The sequence below is a fragment of the Haliotis cracherodii genome, unplaced genomic scaffold (assembly GCF_022045235.1).
Source record: "Haliotis cracherodii isolate W230 unplaced genomic scaffold, xgHalCrac1.p SCAF_22, whole genome shotgun sequence".
In the NCBI taxonomy this organism is placed as follows: domain Eukaryota; kingdom Metazoa; phylum Mollusca; class Gastropoda; order Lepetellida; family Haliotidae; genus Haliotis; species Haliotis cracherodii.
Window position 1 is genome coordinate 3,216,646 of NW_027266278.1, and position 19,034 is coordinate 3,235,679.

At 43.8% G+C, this 19,034-nt stretch overlaps 1 pseudogene; it reads right to left on the bottom strand.

Annotated features, from left to right (window-relative positions):
* The window catches only part of LOC139471349 (metabotropic glutamate receptor 8-like), a 183,775-nt pseudogene that overhangs the window by 72,432 nt on the left and 92,309 nt on the right, over window positions 1-19,034 (bottom strand).

A 19,034-nucleotide genomic window follows, 5' to 3' on the forward strand; every position in this document is an offset into this window, starting at 1 on the left:
GTGCTTTTCTTTGTATCTGTGCGCGTGTTATAACATCGCGTGGTAATTTCTGGAGATATTAGCGTCTTTCATGTTTTCTAACTACTCAAAAGTTTAGATTCATATTTGATGGTCAATTGCACTGTAAAAAAATCTAACAAAATATTTTCATAAACATTTAGATAATATACTTCCATTTTTCACGTTTTCTAAGCTTGAAAGTTTTATATCGTTCATGTTTACTGGAAAATAATGAACAATGGCGAAAGATATTATTATTTGAAAAGAATAATGGCCTGTCTTACATATATATCGATGTTGGGCTGACTTGTCATTCATGTGGTTTGATTGAGAAGTGGCTAAGAAGTTCAACTGAAGGTCTTTTGAAAGTCACACATAAACAATAAGTTGTTAGGCAAGTATTAGATAGCCGTTGGTCAGTTGTGTGCGTATGCAATGGGATTACATAGACAGTGAACGGCGAGGACGTTTAAAACACTGCCCTGTGTTGAATTTATCCCCAAATCCAAACAACACATTACCTATTCACATCAACCCAAACATAATGAAACCCCCTTTGTATCGATTTCCCAAAGATATGGACCGGTTCCATAAAACGATCTTAACTCAAAGACGCCCGAAACTCTGTGTTGAACATAGGCGGATCCAGAGGGGGTGTCCAGGGTGTTCGGACCAGCCCCCACCCCTCCCCTTTTTGAAAACCAAATGTACAGTAAACTACGGTTATAACGAACTCGACGGAACCATTAATTATAGTTCGTTATACTTAGTTTACTGTAGTATGTCGTATGCAGTAAAATTATCTGAGAGAGGACTTTATATTTTGGACCCCTCCCTGTCACGATTGCTTGATCCGCACTTGTTTTGCAATGTGAATTGCGACAGTCGTAGACCGCTTTGTGGCATTGACCCCTGACCCCTGACCCCTGACCACCACGCACCTGCATGCCGTAGCTTGACTCCTCGTACACCACGGACACGTATGTCCACTTCAACAGCTTGACCAGCTCGACCATAGCCTGGGCCTGGTTGACGTCGGAGGGGATTGTCCGGAGGAAGTAAGGGAAGCGCTCCCTGTTGCTCAGCACTGGACTCGTGGAGAAGAAGCTCACCTGTGACAGAGGAAGAAGTCAGTGAGTGAGTGAGTGAGTTGGGTTTAACACCGTTTGAACCGTATTCTTATTGTATCAAGGCGTGCCAGCTTGATGTTTGTTTGTTGCCTAACGCCGCACTCAGCAATATCCCAGCTATATGGCGACGGTGTGTAAATAATCGACTCAGACAATCCAGTGATTGATCTCATGAGCATCGATCCACGCAACTGGGAGACATTGGCATACATCATCCAAGTCAGCGAACCCGACCTTCCCGACACCATTAGTCGCCACTTACGACAAGTATAGTCACCTTTTACGGCAAGCATGGATTACTGAAGACCTAATATACCCCGGATGGTAATGGGTCTAGCCGGAAGTGACGTAGGTGGTAGATGTTTACCGCTGTGGTGCAAGCTGTGGATACTGGTCTGGTGCTGGCAAACCACGGGTGACAATTTATAGCTACATGTGAGTTTCGAGGAAAAGTGGAATGTACATGCATTCCTTCCGTCGACCTTCTACATTGATATGTAATTGTGCTGTAATCAGTCTACTCGTTGGCCCTTTTAACTAGGTGGCATCTTGAAGACACTGGACAATGGTCTTCTGGCCTGGATTTGCTTCTTCAATACTGTTAAGTGAATGTGTTGAAACATCTATTGATCTGTAGGTGTTGGACTATGGTGATATATTTATACCACAACAATAGCCAGAAGTATTTAGGGAGCGTGAACAAGGCCTTGTACATTGATTTACTCAACGCCAACAATGGCCAAATGATTAGAGGTGTTTTACCCCTCCTTACACAGCCGCAAATGGCAAATAGTGCTGAGCTGGCAGAAAATAGCATTTACGCATCAGTTCCTTCCGCAATTTTTCATTGATTACTCACTGAGGGTGCAGATCAGGCGACAAACGGGAACGAGGTGGGGACGAGAGAGGAGGTGGGTGTAGGCATCGGGGGACACAGAGAACTAGGTGGGGACGAGAGTGGAGGTGGATGTAGGGATCGGGGGACACAGGGGACGAGGTGGGGACGAGAGAGGAGGTGGATGTAGGGATCGGGGGACACAGGGGACGAGGTGGGGACGAGAGTGGAGGTGAGAGTAGGGATCGGGGGACAAAGGGAACGAGGTGGGGACGAGAGTGGAGGTGAGAGTAGGGATTGGGGGACACAGGGAACGAGGTGGGGACGAGAGTGGAGGGGAGAGTAGGGATTGGGGGACACAGGGAACGAGGTGGGGACGAGAGAGGAGTTTGGTGTAGGGATCAGGGGACACAGAGAACGAGGTGGGGGCGAGAATGGAGGTGAGTGTAGGGATCGGGGGACACAGGGAACGAGGTGGGGACGAGAGAGGAGGTGGATGTAGGGATCGGGGGACACAGGGAACGAGGTGGGGACGAGAGAGGAGGTGGATGTAGGGATCGGGGGACACAGGGGACGAGGTGGGGACGAGAGAGGAGGTGGATGTAGGGATCGGGGGACACAGGGGACGAGGTGGGGACGAGAGTGGAGGTGAGAGTAGGGATCGGGGGACAAAGGGAACGAGGTGGGGACGAGAGTGGAGGTGGGTGTAGGAATCGGGGGACACAGAGAACGAGGTGGGGACGAGAGAGGAGGTGGATGTAGGGATCGGGGGACACAGGGAACGAGGTGGGGACGAGAGTGGAGGGGAGAGTAGGGATTGGGGGACACAGGGAACGAGGTGGGGACGAGAGAGGAGTTTGGTGTAGGGATCAGGGGACACAGAGAACGAGGTGGGGGCGAGAATGGAGGTGAGTGTAGGGATCGGGGGACACAGGGAACGAGGTGGGGACGAGAGAGGAGGTGGGGACGAGAGTGGAGGTGGGTGTAGAAATCGGGGGACACAAAGAACGAGGTAGGGACGATAGAGGAGGTGGATGTAGGGATCGGGGGTCACAGAGAACGATGTGGGGGCGAGAATGGAGGTGAGTGTAGGGATCGGGGGACACAGTGGACGACAGCGGAGCTGGGAGGGTTTCAGGTGTGTCGGTCAATGAGGATAGGTGTAAATTGGGGATGAGGGTGAGAGTGAGGAGGGGGTGAGGATGAGGTTGATCTGTAAGAGTATTTGTGGGTTGGTGGATGTTGATGTGGAAAGTGATAAGAGTAGGCCGTTGGGATGAGGATGAGGGTGATGATGAGGCTGATGATGATGGCGAAGGCTAAGATGAGTGATAGGTGGGGGTTAGGGTTAACGCTAGGGAGAGGCAGAAGGTGTGGGTGAGGGTCAGGGTGTAGTTTGTGATAGGGATTAGTTATGCGGCGAAGTGGGGAGAAAGCTGGAAGCGGAAGAGGGTGGGGTTAGCATCAGGGAGGAGTGAGCTGGTAGTGATGGCGGAGGCAACGACGAAAAGCAAATGTCCTCATAATGAAACGTTTCTAGGCCTTCAAGTTGACAGGTATAAAGGGCCTGGTACTGGTATATTTGGTTTCTCTTGACACGGATCGTGTAGACGGACCGGCTCGATATCCGACATGAGAACACGTAGGAGACCACTTACAGTCGCCGAGTCCATATCATCACACACTATATGTGTATGAACACACTGATAATCTAAGCAAAGTTTGACTACGGACAAAGTAGGTATGTCTACATTGAAGCCCATTTCTAGACATACTTGTAATCTTGTGTGGTGATTGGGGAATATATGACAATTACTCGCTGCGTCCCGACAGGGTTATTATTCCGATTCTCCACAAAAGATATATTACTCAGGTCCCAGCGTGTGCCTGATTGACGTGGAGTAGCTTCCAGACTGGGTGTTTCACGAACACGACAAAGCACTAGCTCTTCCTGGAAATGTCAGGAGTAACCAACCCAACCTGAAGGATCAGTGTCATTGGCTCCGATGATGTAACACTGCCATGATAAATCTATCGCCACCGCGATGGCGTCATGCTTCGCGCATAGGTCTGCGCATGTCGGTCACTTCCGCTTCCGGTTTAGTGACTGTATGCTCTCACGAATACTTCCCAAGGAATGTCTCCCAGAAGAATGTTTTTAGCGGATGTATCGCTGGTTGTTTTCGCAGTATGAGTACAAACAAATAAAGTAATATCCATGGCTTTGCGCTAATTTAACGATAGTTAAAAATAATAACTTGTTCCAGAATGTAATGGAAAAATACTTTGCCTGAGGTACTAAAACAGAACAGAAATGTTCAGTCCCTCCTTGTCTTGAAGAGAAGACTAAAAAATATTATGTCTCTACTAAAAGAAAATCCACCTCCCGACCTCACTCCCCCTCTCTCCACACACACACGCATACACGCACGCACGCACATACACCCGCACACACACACGCATACACGCACGCACGTACACACATACACCCGCACACACACACACAGGAATCTGGTCGGCCCGTAAACACAATATATGGGCTCAAAACTGTATGATGATTATAATTATCATCCTAAACTGGCTCCCACAGGAGATATCGCTTGGATGAGATCAAGCGATATCTACACTGTATATATCGCTGCAATGAGATTAATCACAATGCTTTGCAGACCATTGTGACGTCTTGGTTACCATGACGCCACAATCAAATGACATCACTAATGGCTCTGCTACTGAAGCTGTTTGCAGTACCTTTCACACTGAAGACACTGCTAATTATTGTCTACAAATTGAAAAAGTTGAAAGAATGATATGATGTTGGGTGATAAATGAAATCTCACCCTCGTGTCTTTTGATATCAAATATATCAACACTCGTTGATAAAAGTGGAAAGCCTGGGAGTTTTTCCACTTTTATCAACTCGTGTTGATATATTTGATATCAAAAGACACGAGGGTGAGATTCTCTATTTATTCTTCATTACAAAATTTATTTCAGTTGTAAATGTAAATGTATTTCAGTTCAAATGTAAATCTCCAGAGGAAAATATATCTTATCTACCCTATGAATATGTGTAAAGCATTTTTTGTACAATGGGTGTTATGACGTGCAAATAAAATAAAACTGTCATAAACAATTCTGTAATTATTTTAGTATGGTGCAACTCGATCTGTATGTTATATCCAGAATGAACCTGTAAATGGTTATTGCCAAGTAGGTGCCAACAATTCTTAAACGCCAAATTCTATGACGTCACATCACTGCCTCTACGTACATAGTCTACAGACGGTTTAGGTTCGCCTGTCCTTATCGCCCAGTGTCTCTTCTCTAAGTACGAGCACTTTGTCTGTAACGGTGAATTACTCCCCCTAGCACACTCGAGAGCCAGAGAGGCATTGTCCTTTTCTCCCTGTGCCTTAACGACATACACCGATATATGTAATCACGTCCGCCTTAGCTCTGATACCACAGCAACTGTTTGAGTGAGTACGGTTAAACGGCGCTTTAGGCATAACAGAAATATCAGAAGATTGAAATGTTTCCCCGGGGTATTTGAAGTCGGTCAACTGTCTCAAAGGTGAACAAACGCAATATCAGACCGTCAGCCATTAAGACCACCGCGGCAGGTACAACTGAACCGGAAGTTATAATTAGTATCATCTACCCAATGATAGTAATTATACAGTCTGTGTTAACCAGGGATAATAGCCGGACTGTCATCTATAGGGAATGGTAATAGAGATGCGTGTCACGTGAGTGTTATGTCTGCGGGGAAATAAAAGCCGAACTTCCGGATCTAAGTTGGTATCATTAAACAGTAATGTTTGCAACAATAACCCACTTCCTCTTGGTCAGAGCCTTGAAAACGATTGGAGTCTTTCAAGTTTTTATCTCCTAACCTAAATTTTAAGATTCAAATGAATCCAGTTAATGTGAGTGAGTGAGTGAGTTTGGTTTTACGCCGCTTTTAGCAATATTCCAGCAATATCACGGCGGGGGACACAAGATATGGGCTTCACACATTGTACCCATGTCGGGAATCGAACCCGGGTCTTCGGCGTGACGAGCGAACGCTTTAACCACTAGGCTACCCAACCGCCCCTCCAGTTAATGATTAATGTAATTACATAGAGAATGATTTTGTTTCATACACATCACTTATAATGGGTGCTTGAGTGAAGATGGTTATAAATACACAGTTTCAAGCAATATTCCAGCATCATCACGACAGGAGACCGGAGACTGGCTTCACTCCTTGTACCCATGTTTGGGACAGAACCCGAGGCTTCGGCACGGCAGCGAACAATCTAACCACCAGGCAACCCCTTCATTCCAATGTATTGGCCTTGGCTGCAATTTGGAGCCGCTCTGCGACTGGCAGTCAGTCTAACTGTGACCTGACCCGTGAAGATCCGGGGTAGAATAGATCTTCAACAACCCATGCTTGTCCACGTGAAGATCCGGGGTAGAATAGGTCTTCAGCAACCCATGCTTGTCCACGTGAAGATCCGGGGTAGAATAGGTCTTCAGCAACCCATGCTTGTCCACGTGAAGATCCGGGGTAGAATAGGTCTTCAGCAACCCATGCTTGCCGTAAAAGGCGACAATGCTTGTCGTAAAAGGCGACTAACGGGATCGGGTGGTCAGACTCGCTGATTTGGTTGAAGCATGTCATCATATCCCAATTGCGTGGTTTGATGTTCATGATATCAATCACTGGATTGTCTGGTTCAGACTCGATTATTTACAGACCGCCGTCATATAGCTGTAATATTGCTGAGAGCGACGTAAAACAACAAACAAACAAACAAACAAAACCTAACTGTGACCTATGGTACGCAGAAGGCGTCATCTTCCCGGGGGAGAGGGCGGTCGGGTAGCCTAGTGGTTAAAGCGTTCGCTCGTCACGCCGAAGACCTGGGTTCGATTCCCGACATGGGTACAATGTGTGAAGCCCATTTCTGTTGTCCCCCGCCACTATATTGCTGGTATATTGCTAAAAGCGGCGTAAAACAATACTCACTCACTCACTCCCTAGGCGATGGCGTTAACTGACTATAAATCTCTAACTTTATTTTCCGATCTTCCATGTATCTCGTATCAGAGTAAGAGTATCGAACTTTTACTTTCAGTTCACTACATTGCCTGGGGAGATGGGAATAGTTACACAATAAGACATTAGATAAACAATCCGGTGTCTGCTTTGACGAATGTGACAAAGTTCGCTTTAGTCCTGGACTATTTGCATAATGAAGAGTGAGTGAGGCAGTTTGGTTAATGCCACTTTGAGAAGTATTCAAAGAAAGCACGACGTGGTGCAGGTCAGATTAGGCGTAAAATACATCTGCGAAATAGCGCGAAGGGCGACAGTATCGACTCATACACCAGCACTGGACACGTCGACGTTACGCAGGTTAAATATTTTGGAATTTATAGGTATTGGGTAAAGATTGGCTGCATTTAAACGTTCAAGCATTGTACCAACTCGGGCTCACTGATTTGAAACTAGGATTCGAACCTTAGACGACTGGACCAACCGTGCCTCACTGTGCAATAAGGACCAGATTAATGCTGGAGTCGTGATCCCAGAGTCTACAAATAATTAACAAGTTTTCTTTCCGAGCGAATCAATCAACCAATGGGCAGATAACTCTGTCAGACTCGCTGAAACAAATCACTTAATGGTCGAGTTCATCGTTGATGGTTTATTCTAGAAGAGGCACAGGAATAACTGATGTATCCCCTCCCCTACATCGTCCATCATCATCAGCAGCATCAGAGGTCGGCGTCCACGTTATCTGTTTCACTGACAGATCTGGCCAGAATCCGCCGCAAACTTTCCCCCAACGTGATTTCATCGTAGCGTGAATATGCTTGTGGCATAGCTGAACATGGTTGTCATTAAAGCTGATTATTAAATCATATGAGAGTTAAACAAATTCTGAATATTTCTGTTGCCACTTTTGGACACTTTATCAAAGGCAACTCAACGTCGTTAATCAGTTTGTGAATAATGTTGTGATCGTTAATGTTTTCTACTAAGTCAGAAATCAATTATTTGAAGACAAGGCTGTCATTGACGCCGCCATTCTGCACTGGTGTATAACTCTCGAGAACCACATCGTGACCGACAATGCTAAGAAGGATGAACAGATGTATTTAACTATTCAAGTTCCTAAAGATATGACGATGTATTCAGTCACACACAAAGTGCACGAAGTACATTTACCATATTTAAAGATGGCTTGTGCTCCAAAGTCTGGCCTTAAATGTCTAGTATAGGTCTAGACATTGTATGACCGCCGCCCGGAGAGCGGAAGGTCAGGAGTTCGATCCCCGACCGCGTCATACCAAAAGACGTTAAAAAATGGTACTTGTTGTTACTCTGTCTGGCGCTCGACATTAAGGGGTTAAAACAAAGACTGGTCGGCTGGGAGTCAGTATACTGTGTCTGAGTGGGGTATTCATGTTAAACTGCGGCATGGTATCTCAGTGAGCTAGCACTATAAATCGGCATCAGTCCGGACTAGTACAAGCAGCCAGACAAACACACACACGTACATGCACGTCGCTATATAAGTGCAATAATCTTGGACGCGACGTTAAACTCCATTTCACCTCACCTCTAGACATTGTAAGGTTTATCTGTGTGACACTGCGCCGGATATTCCTGTGCTATAACTGTAGGACAGTGTGTAACGTTGCGTTACGCCTGAAAGCTTCAAGGGTGTTACATCATGTGTTTGTTTGTTTGTTGTTTAACGCCGCACTCAGTAATATTCCAGCTGTATGACGTCGGTCTGTAAATAATCGAGTCTGGACCAGACAATCCGGTGAGTGACATCATGAGCATAGATACACGCAATTGGGATACGATGACATGCATCAACCAAGTCAGCGAGCCTGAACCCTCGATCCCGTTAGTCAGAGAACCTCACCACCCGATTCCGTTAGTCGCCTCTTACGACAAGCATTGTCGCCTCTGATGGCAAGCATGGGTTGCTGAAGACCTATTCTACTCCGGATCTTCACGGGTGGTGTCACATAAACAATGCCTGGCTTGGTGTAACGCCCTATCTTGTCCTCTCTACAATACGGCCTTATAACCGGTTGGGAAATACAGGGAACCTACGATGAATTTTGCCAATAATATGCTGGGCTGCCTCGAATAAAAGTTCATTATTGGACACAATTTAAGTCACAAACCTCCACGCTGACCTCAGACCTGCAGTTCAGCTGATTTGTCTCAATCATTACTTTGGACAATATCTAACAATGCGGTTCTTGTAAATGTAACATTGCCTGGCGTCGACAAAAGACATTTCCGAGATGAAAGACTGATCTTAAATCGAACTAATGAAAACTAAATAAAAAATATCAGCTGTCACGATCCCAAGACATGAGATTTTCTGGAAATATTAGGCAATCATATGTGATGTAGTTGGTTTTATGAAGCATAATCGCTGGAAACCCCCAACACGGGGCCTTTGATCAACGATTCAAGCTGTGGTTTATCTAAAAAAACTTTCTTTTCTGGAGATAGAATTACATTTTTCGTGTGTAATAATCAGTTATGAAATGGGTATTTGCTTGAATAACTCCGAATTAGTTATTTGTGAGTTAATTAAGATTTGAATTACTCAAACAGTGAGAGAGACTTTTTTTCTTTTGAACAGAACTAAACTGAGGTGAAATAGGAGCCGTTCAGCTTAGTAGCGATCCTATACCTATTGACCGTAATGCTTGGTGGCAGTATTTAATAAAACACATCGTAATCCCGCACATTTAAAAGAGGGAAAGAAATTACTGGGTCCTTTTGGGTTGTATTTCTTTCAACAGTTCACATAATTGTAGTTGTCATGCGTACACTCTCACATGTGTTATTTCAGTACGATAATATAGAGTCACTCGGGTGTCCCAACCTTCTTGAGTCTTGCTGAACGCCGTTTTAATAAACAATATTGTTTTACCATAAAAGGCGACAATGCCTGTCGTAAGGGGCGACTAACGGGATCGGGGGTTCAGGCTCGCTGACTTGGTTGATACATGTCATCGCTAAAGATGATCGTAACTCCCATACTTTAACATAGATTTACCCCAGCGTAGCGCTAAGATGATCGTAACTCCCATTCTTTAACATAGATTTACCACAGTCGTAGCGCTAAGATGATCGTAACTCCCATACTTTAACATAGGCTTGCAACAGTCGTAAAGCTAAAGATGATCGTAACTCCCATGCTTTAACCAAGGCTTACAACAGTCGTAGTGCTAAGATGATCGTAACTCCCATACTTTAACATAGGCCTACAACAGTCGTAGCGCTATGTTGATCGTAACTCCCATTCTTTAACATAGATTTGCCACAGTCGTAGCGCTATGTTGATCGTAACTCCAATTCTTTAACATAGATTTACCACAGTCGTAGCGCTATGTTGATCGTAAATCCTATTCTTTAACATAGATTTACCACAGTCGTAGCGCTAAGATGATGGTAACTCCCATTCTTTAACATAGGCTTACAACAGTCGTAACTCTAAAGGTGATCGAAACTCCTATACTTTAACATAGGCTTACAACAGTCGTAGCGCTAAGATGATCGTAACTCCCATACTTTAATATAGGCTTGCAGTAGCCGTAGCGCTAAGATGATCGTAGCTCCCATACTTTGACATAGTCTTACAACAATCGTAGCGCTATGTTGATCGTAACTCCCATTCTTTAACATAGATTTGCCACAGTCGTAGCGCTATGTTGATCGTAACTCCAATTCTTTAACATAGATTTACCACAGTCGTAGCGCTATGTTGATCGTAAATCCTATTCTTTAACATAGATTTACCACAGTCGTAGCGCTAAGATGATGGTAACTCCCATTCTTTAACATAGGCTTACAACAGTCGTAGCGCTAAGATGATCGTAACTCCCATACTTTAATATAGGCTTGCAGTAGCCGTAGCGCTAAGATGATCGTAGCTCCCATACTTTGACATAGTCTTACAACAATCGTAGCGCTAAGAGGATCGTAACTCCCATACTTTGACATAGTCTTACAACAATCGTAGCGCTAAGAGGATCGTAACTCCCATACTTTGACATAGTCTTACAACAATCGTAGCGCTAAGATGATCGTAGCTCCCATACTTTGACATAGTCTTACAACAATCGTAGCGCTAAGAGGATCGTAACTCCCATACTTTGACATAGTCTTACAACAATCGTAGCGCTAAGAGGATCGTAACTCCCATACTTTGACATAGTCTTACAACAATCGTAGCGCTAAGATGATCGTAGCTCCCATACTTTGACATAGTCTTACAACAATCGTAGCGCTAAGAGGATCGTAACTCCCATACTTTGACATAGTCTTACAACAATCGTAGCGCTAAGAGGATCGTAACTCCCATACTTTGACATAGTCTTACAACAATCGTAGCGCTAAGAGGATCGTAACTCCCATACTTTAATATAGGCTTACAACAATCGTAGCGCTAAGAGGATCGTAACTCCCATACTTTAACATAGGCTTACAATTGTGGGCCCAGAACAGTCTCCACTAGAGATAACTGAACCAGGTGTAAAAGAGCATGATGATGTTCCCGGTTTACATACCTATAAGGTCAGGACATGTTCAATGCAAGTGTAAACATTCCGCATGAACGATATCTTTGCGAAGAACGTTTGGGTTTGTCGTGTCAAAAATGGGTTTTAATTTCATTCTGTGAATATCAGAATTTCCAGATTTTAAGAGAAGAGCTATCTCCCCCTTGATTATTCCACAGCGGTTGCTAATAAGTCTGAATGTCTTCCTGTTTGAGAATGCAAGCCTGATGAAAGAAAGACCTGACCAATAGGGCTTTGGGGAGTCCTAATTTACTACCCGGTACCCACCCCCCTACTACCCGACCCATCCCGGGTACCCGCTGTTGGTCTCAAGAAATAGGTTCAAGTGTCCAATGGGGAATAGTTTGACCGTATTTAGATAGTCGTATAAAACGATCTGGTCCTGCATGCACTGAGGTTGACTGAAGTTTTATTTCTATTCAAATATATAAAGTCAGAAGGAATGCGTGCAGAGTCAGAAAGAAATGAAAACTTTAGTTACTTATAGTGTAACCGTGGAAGTTTTAGATAATTTTTGTCATTAAACAATATATCACGTGACTAACCACGGGTCCGGGTGGTCCTGTGGGTATCCGGGTCCTACTCAGGGACCACCCGAAACGAGGACCCGATCGCGAGTTACCCGTCCCAGCCATAATGACCAGTTTAACGATATGAGCAGCATTCCCCGTCGCTGCCATGCAGCATGTCTGTCATATAGATCCTGAAACATATATAGCCATACATGTACATTTCAGGCCTATAATATTAGACAAGTGAAGATTAATGCAGTTCCAGATCTGATAATGAAGAAAGTCTTTTGGCGCCCTTTGATTATAATTTTTATGATAATTTATGAATTTAACAAGTGTCATTTTCTGTAAAAAAATGTCAGAGAATAGATGCTAGTCTAACATAAAATCTGCAATGTATAAATAGAAACGCTTGTTATGGAACATTGTTGTCACGTGTCGGAAGACAACAGTTACAGATCGGCTAAACTGGTTTCAATGTTGTTTCTCGCAGCAACCTTAGCGCTTTTAGCCAATGGACAGGAACCAGAAATGTGGTACACATGTGTAACATATCCGCATATTTCATTACGAAAGTAAACAAACTTGGAGACATGTACACATATTTCGGGCGACAAAACTTATAACACAAGTCCTGCTGATGTTTGTTTTGTCAAGAACTTCAACTTCACACACAAACTTCACGTCGTCCATATTTATTTTCATTTGATATGGAGAACCAATGAATACTAAGTTTTGGGTCTTCCAATCGCAGCCAACGAGACTTCGGACACCGCCTGCCTATTTGTTGAGGTAGACTGGAGCCCAGTCAATAGGTCGGACACCCTTCTTCGGACTGGGTTCCCGCTAAACCTCCCTACGGGTCCAGTCTCATATTGGCCATGTCTGGTCATGACGTGTCAGGCATCTCCCAAACATGGCTTGTGTTCAGGAGAGCAATTTAAACGGCCGCCAATCTGACCCCTGGACATTTCTGCGACCGAATCATTACACAAGATAATCTTCAGAGGACTCAGCATCACAGCTAGGAGTTACTAATATAAAAGTCAGACTTCTGTATACTGGTCAAATGATTGTCTGAGAGCCAAACGTGGTATAAAAATTCCACAACGACTTCACCGCTTCCGAAATTAAGTCAACATTTGATCACAGAGCAGTTCCAAAGGTTGCATATTGAGCCATGTTTGATTGAAAAATCATGAGAATTTAAAGAGATAACGTTTTTTATGTGCACCATTATACCATCCCACGTATTTGATTGCCATGGAATTGCGTGAGTATATGCTTGCTGTAGGTTCACCAATAATGTCTGCTCGTCACGACATAGCAAGAATGGATTTCGTCAGTTATACAATGTTGGAATGGATGCATTGAAAAAAGCCCGAGTTTTCTAACGACGGATTCTACTCTACATCCACTTGAAGTTCCGATTGTATCAATCATTCTTTCAATGGGTAGTGTTCGAGACGAAAAGTGCCCTATTTTAGTCGATACGGCTGTAATTTCATTAATCGAAACCAAAGCACAATACTTGACCCAGAAAGGCGCCACAAATGGCATTAGTGTATATGACAGATCTATATATAACTCCTGAGCTATAGTTATCCTGCTACGTGTAATAATGACAGTCATTTCGACTCGGCTATTTCCGGGACCGACACAGCTGGCCCACGTGGTTTCCTTACCCTGGTGACAGGAATGAAAGGGGACTATAGAAGCGGGAGATCGGGGGAGAGGAAACGAAGTATATATTTAAGTCAGTTAGAGAGAGTAAATGTGTTCCTGATCTTTCTTTACACAAAGATCTTTATATATGCAGATAATTCTAAAATATGCAATCAGTGAAAAATCATTCGTTCTCTCACCCCCCCCCCCCCTCCACACACACACACACACACACACACACACACACACACACACACACACACACACACACACACACACACACAATCATTCAGTAATAAACCTCTAGATATACACATTCATATTCTAAAAAAAACCATAAACATCTTGGTCAGTCCCAACTGTGGAAACCCATGGTCTTGGTTTAAACTCGGAGCCTTAAGTACTATTTGCAGCAATGGTCCGAGTCTTTACCAGGTACCAATGACGGATACAAAAAGACCAGCCTTTGCACGAAGAATACGATGCACTCATATACACTCACATACACAAATAACAACTCCAAACTGTATTCCAGTTACTGTATTTCCCGGAAATGCACATCTCGTACAACAACGGTATGCTGCGAGAAAACAAATGTTATATGGTTCGGTCCGGGCTACCGGTCTATTTGATTAATGGCCGGATCGACCGGGATCGACCAAACCTTCAGTGCGGATGTGATTAGGAAAGAATGGTCAATCAGATTGACGTAATCAGATTGGGAGCGGGGGCTGTATATGCTTTGTGGCGCATCGGTGAGGCGAGATAATCTCATTGTGTTCCCCTGACAGCTTGGCCTGCGTGTGCCGGAAAGTGATCGCTGTTTGTGGACGCCATTTTGTATTCCCTTGATTTCCTTGACATGCTCTATTTAAAATCGTGTAGGTGCCATGGCCTACTTTTGTACAAGTAGGCACCAGGTCATGGACGTAAGTCAGCCTCTATGTCGTCATGGCTGCAGTCAAGGTCAGGACTCGAACTGATGGGGATCCGAACACATCTGCAGGCCCTCAAACACCTGTTGGCTTGTCTGTCAGTTCAAGTTTATGGTGTATACTAATATAACAGTTAAGGGCTAGCCTTATCACACAGTATCTCAGTTTCACACAGGGAAAAGTCTTCCTTTAAGTCCTTTAAGTAAATATCCTTGTTAATATTAGTACAAAAACCAAAAACGACATTCTGTAGTAACTGGTACTTCTGAAAGGGGTCAGTTTCTATCTTTGAACAATGGAGATATTAACTTGCCTTTGGATGCTTTTGTGACGTGTCACCAGTGGGACAGGGTATGCTGGTGTCATCATTGTTTGATAGTGATTCATAAACACATGCTTATGATAAAGTTGGAATCGTACATTGGACCCTGTATTTAGTAGAGATTTCTTATGAAAAAGATATTGTCGGTTTTATTGGATTGTCATGCTTGCGTTGGATTGTTGATTGTTTTTTTGGAATGTTGTGAGTTTTGCTAATTGCGTTGGTTTCTTATGGTAACGGAAATAGCTTGGTTGTATTTTGTTTATATTTTTTTAAATGGACGATAAACAACGTTTATGACGAACACGCTTATAACGAACTGACGGATATAACGATTTTTTTCTCTCGGCCATTTGATGTGTATATGCTGTATATATGCTGATAACGGACAATGGTTATGACGAACTAAAATTAGAGGTCCCTTTGAGTTCGTCATAACCCACGGACCTATATAACAAGTCCGTGTCATAACCGTAGTTTACTGTAGTTGATCTCAGGGACATCTGTTAGATGAGACTGCGAGACTGCGAGACTGCAAGTATCCGCCATTACTTAATCCTCGTCTTTGAAACAACAACACACAGCATTATAAATAATCTAATGCGGGGTCATCGAAATAACAGTGTCCTGACTAACGAGGTTAAGCTCTATACCAACATCCGCAGCTGGTCGCTGCTGCATCACACGGCAGGAGATGAATCAGATTTGTGTGGGTGAAACCTGTTGAAGTGGCTATTTAATTAGGCTTTCACAATCGTCATGATTAAGTCTGTTTCCCCTTGGAGCCTTCTGAGGTTAGAAACTGTTGCTGAAGCGTGCCGTACCACGTTAATGCACATTTACGATATTTCTAATAGAAGTACAGTCATTTTTTTACACGTCTTCAATCTACCAAATTCTTTAAACGTTTGGGACTCTCCTTTGATCTAGGGGATTGTGAACAGCGAGAAATGATTCTATCCTGGCCGATTTCAGCTGTCAATAATCTCAATCAAACTTGCGTCAATCACCCGCCATATTGAATGGCAGAGACCCGGATGAAGGCAATACCTCTGAGTGAGTCCTATGCCTTGCATCAATTAATTACAGAGGGCTCAGACGGGAGCATATTCGTCCTGACACGGAAAGATGTATGGATAAAAGAACGGACCAGAGAACTGCAACTGGACGCTATGGGCTCCTTACGCTGGCTTCCCAGTTGTTGAGCTTCTTCGTGAAGACGTGATGTCTCAGCGAGATACTTGGCCCTGCTTTCCATTTGTTGGGTTTGTGCGTGAAGAAATGATGTCTCAGTGAGATACTTGGCCCTGCTTTCCATTTGTTGGGTTTGTGCGTGAAGACGTGATGTCTCAGTGAGATACTTGGCCCTGCTTTCCATTTGTTGGGTTTGTGCGTGAAGACGTGATGTCTCAGCGAGATACTTGGCCCTGCTTTCCATTTGTTGGGTTTGTGCGTGAAGACGTGATGTCTCAGCGAGATACTTGGCCCTGCTTTCCATTTGTTGGGTTTGTGCGGTAAGACGTGATGTCTCAGTGAGATACTTGGCCCTGCTTTCCATTTGTCGGGTTTGTGCGTGAAGACGTGATGTCTCAGTGAGATACTTGGCCCTGCTTTCCATTTGTTGGGTTTGTGCGTGAAGACGTGATGTCTCAGTGAGATACTCTGCCCTGCTTTCCATTTGTTGGGTTTATGCGTGAAGACGTGATGTCTCAGTGAGATACTTGGCCCTGCTTTCCATTTGTTGGGTTTATGCGTGAAGACGTGATGTCTCAGTGAGATACTCTGCCCTGCTTTCCATTTGATGGGTTTATGCGTGAAGACGTGATGTCTCAGTGAGATACTTGGCCCTGCTTTCCATTTGTTGGGTTTGTGCGTGAAGACGTGATGTCTCAATGACATACTCGGCCGTGCTTTACGTTTCTTAAATTTGTTCGTGAAGACGTGATGTCCCAGTTCGCTGTTCTGAAGGTTTCATCCCTTATTCACGCCAGAAACATAAGATCACTGGTTCGAATCCCGGTTTGCCCCAAGTTGGTTTGAAGGTTTGTCAGCACCGCACCCAAACTTGTGGGTTTCACCAAAGTTGTGAACGTCTGACATCTAGGACACGTGGCGTTAAGCAACAAACAAACAATCAAACAAACACGCCGAGATATAAGTGGAATACTGTTCAAAGCGGCTTTAAACCCAACTCAGTCGATCATTCACGCAACAACCAAATCACATATCCAAGTTCGAAAGCTTTATCAAGGACGACACAAATTATATTTTCCCCGTATAAAGGGTGTGTTGGACATTGCAAGGACCCTATCAGTATCGGTACTGCTTGCTGGACAACTATGAAGAACACATAGCAAATGCTACTTGTAGAACAACTGGTATTAACCGTCAGAACAGGATTTTTATTAGTGTTTTAGGATTTTTTATTTTTTTAAATATTTTATTTTAATGCTGTTTTTAACAGTTTTTGACATCTGCATTAAACAATCATCCCCTAACGACAAAATGTTTTACACAAAGAGAATCGATGTGCACCACGCTCTCGTCAAAGATAATTAACCTGTAATTGATTGCCGTGACTTATTGAACAGAACATCCTTTAGATATAAAATCTCTGAAATGTAAGATTTATTTCCAATGATTTTGTTCGCCAAGACAAAAAAAACTAAGCACTTGCTATAATAGGAAATGTTTCTCGAATTAATGACACAGAGAAGCGTTTCCGCCAACCTGATGCAGCACCGCACTAAATAAGTCAGGGGGCCGTCCCATGAGTGTCTAGCGTTAATTTTCGGTCGAGCACGGTTACGACCGGTGGAATGAAACACCGGACATCTTGACACGAACGTCTCGAAGAATAATGAACGTTTTCACAAACTACGAATAGCAATTTACCAAAGATCAACACCTCCGCACACTTTGATGGGTTCTTTCGTTCAGGATTCAGAGTTAAAGTTTCAAATTAATTGGTAACTTGCGTATTTGTGACGCTTGTCCCAAGGACCAATTAACCCCATGATGACACATAGCCCAAGGTGGAGGCTCGGAATCTAAAGCCCGATCGGTAATAAAGCGGGTACTATTTACGATGGGTGTGGGTTGTACTGATAGAGGAACTGAGGAGCGAAATTAGATGAGGTTGTTTGGTGAAATGTTTGCCGTTTCATCACGGTGGGTGAGCTTTGAACTCTCTTCAGGTTGACGAGCAAACACTTTAACCACTCGGCTATCCCACTGCTCCGGGATTCACTGCTAGAGTGAGGCATCTAATCGCCAGCACACAAAGTCAGCGATCTAACCCGCTCAGCCACCGAGGCTTCCACAATAATGAAAGTCCGACAACTGGTAGTCTAGATCACGTACTTTGTGTACCCCTCTGACAAGTGTAAATTGGCACGGCTCCCATGGCGGAAAGCTATGAACACACAATGCCATTTAGAAAGTGGTCAAATGATAACACTTTCTGAGTAAAGTACATATTCTCCTACTTTTTTTTATTTGAGTCCCGTCCGTACTCAAAATAACGATTAACAGACAGTACATTTAATTCCACCATGACTGAAAACCATTTGATTCTGATTGGTCAGTGAGAGATCACAATGAACACGTCTGATTAAAATAAAAACACCCTGATTTCACTGCCGCATCTGATATTTATAGAATGAGGAATCATATTTTGAAGTAGTAATAATATCTCTATATATTATATCTGAATATGTAGAGCTTCGGTTATTCACAGTATGTGTGGCAATCTATTTGGGAGAGAAAAGACGATAGTGATAACAGGGAACTTGAAATGTGGTGCTTTTCTATATCATCTATTTGTTGCGTCAAAATGAGCGGCGTGACGTCATAACCATGACGAAATCTTGCAAAGATATACCGTAATCAATCCCAATTATCTCCCGAAACAGATACCACTGGACGTAAAAGAGGGTGGACTTATACAAATTGATCACCGACAAACAGTGATGACACCAGGTGTTCACGAATAGGATAAGCAGGTCCTGCAAG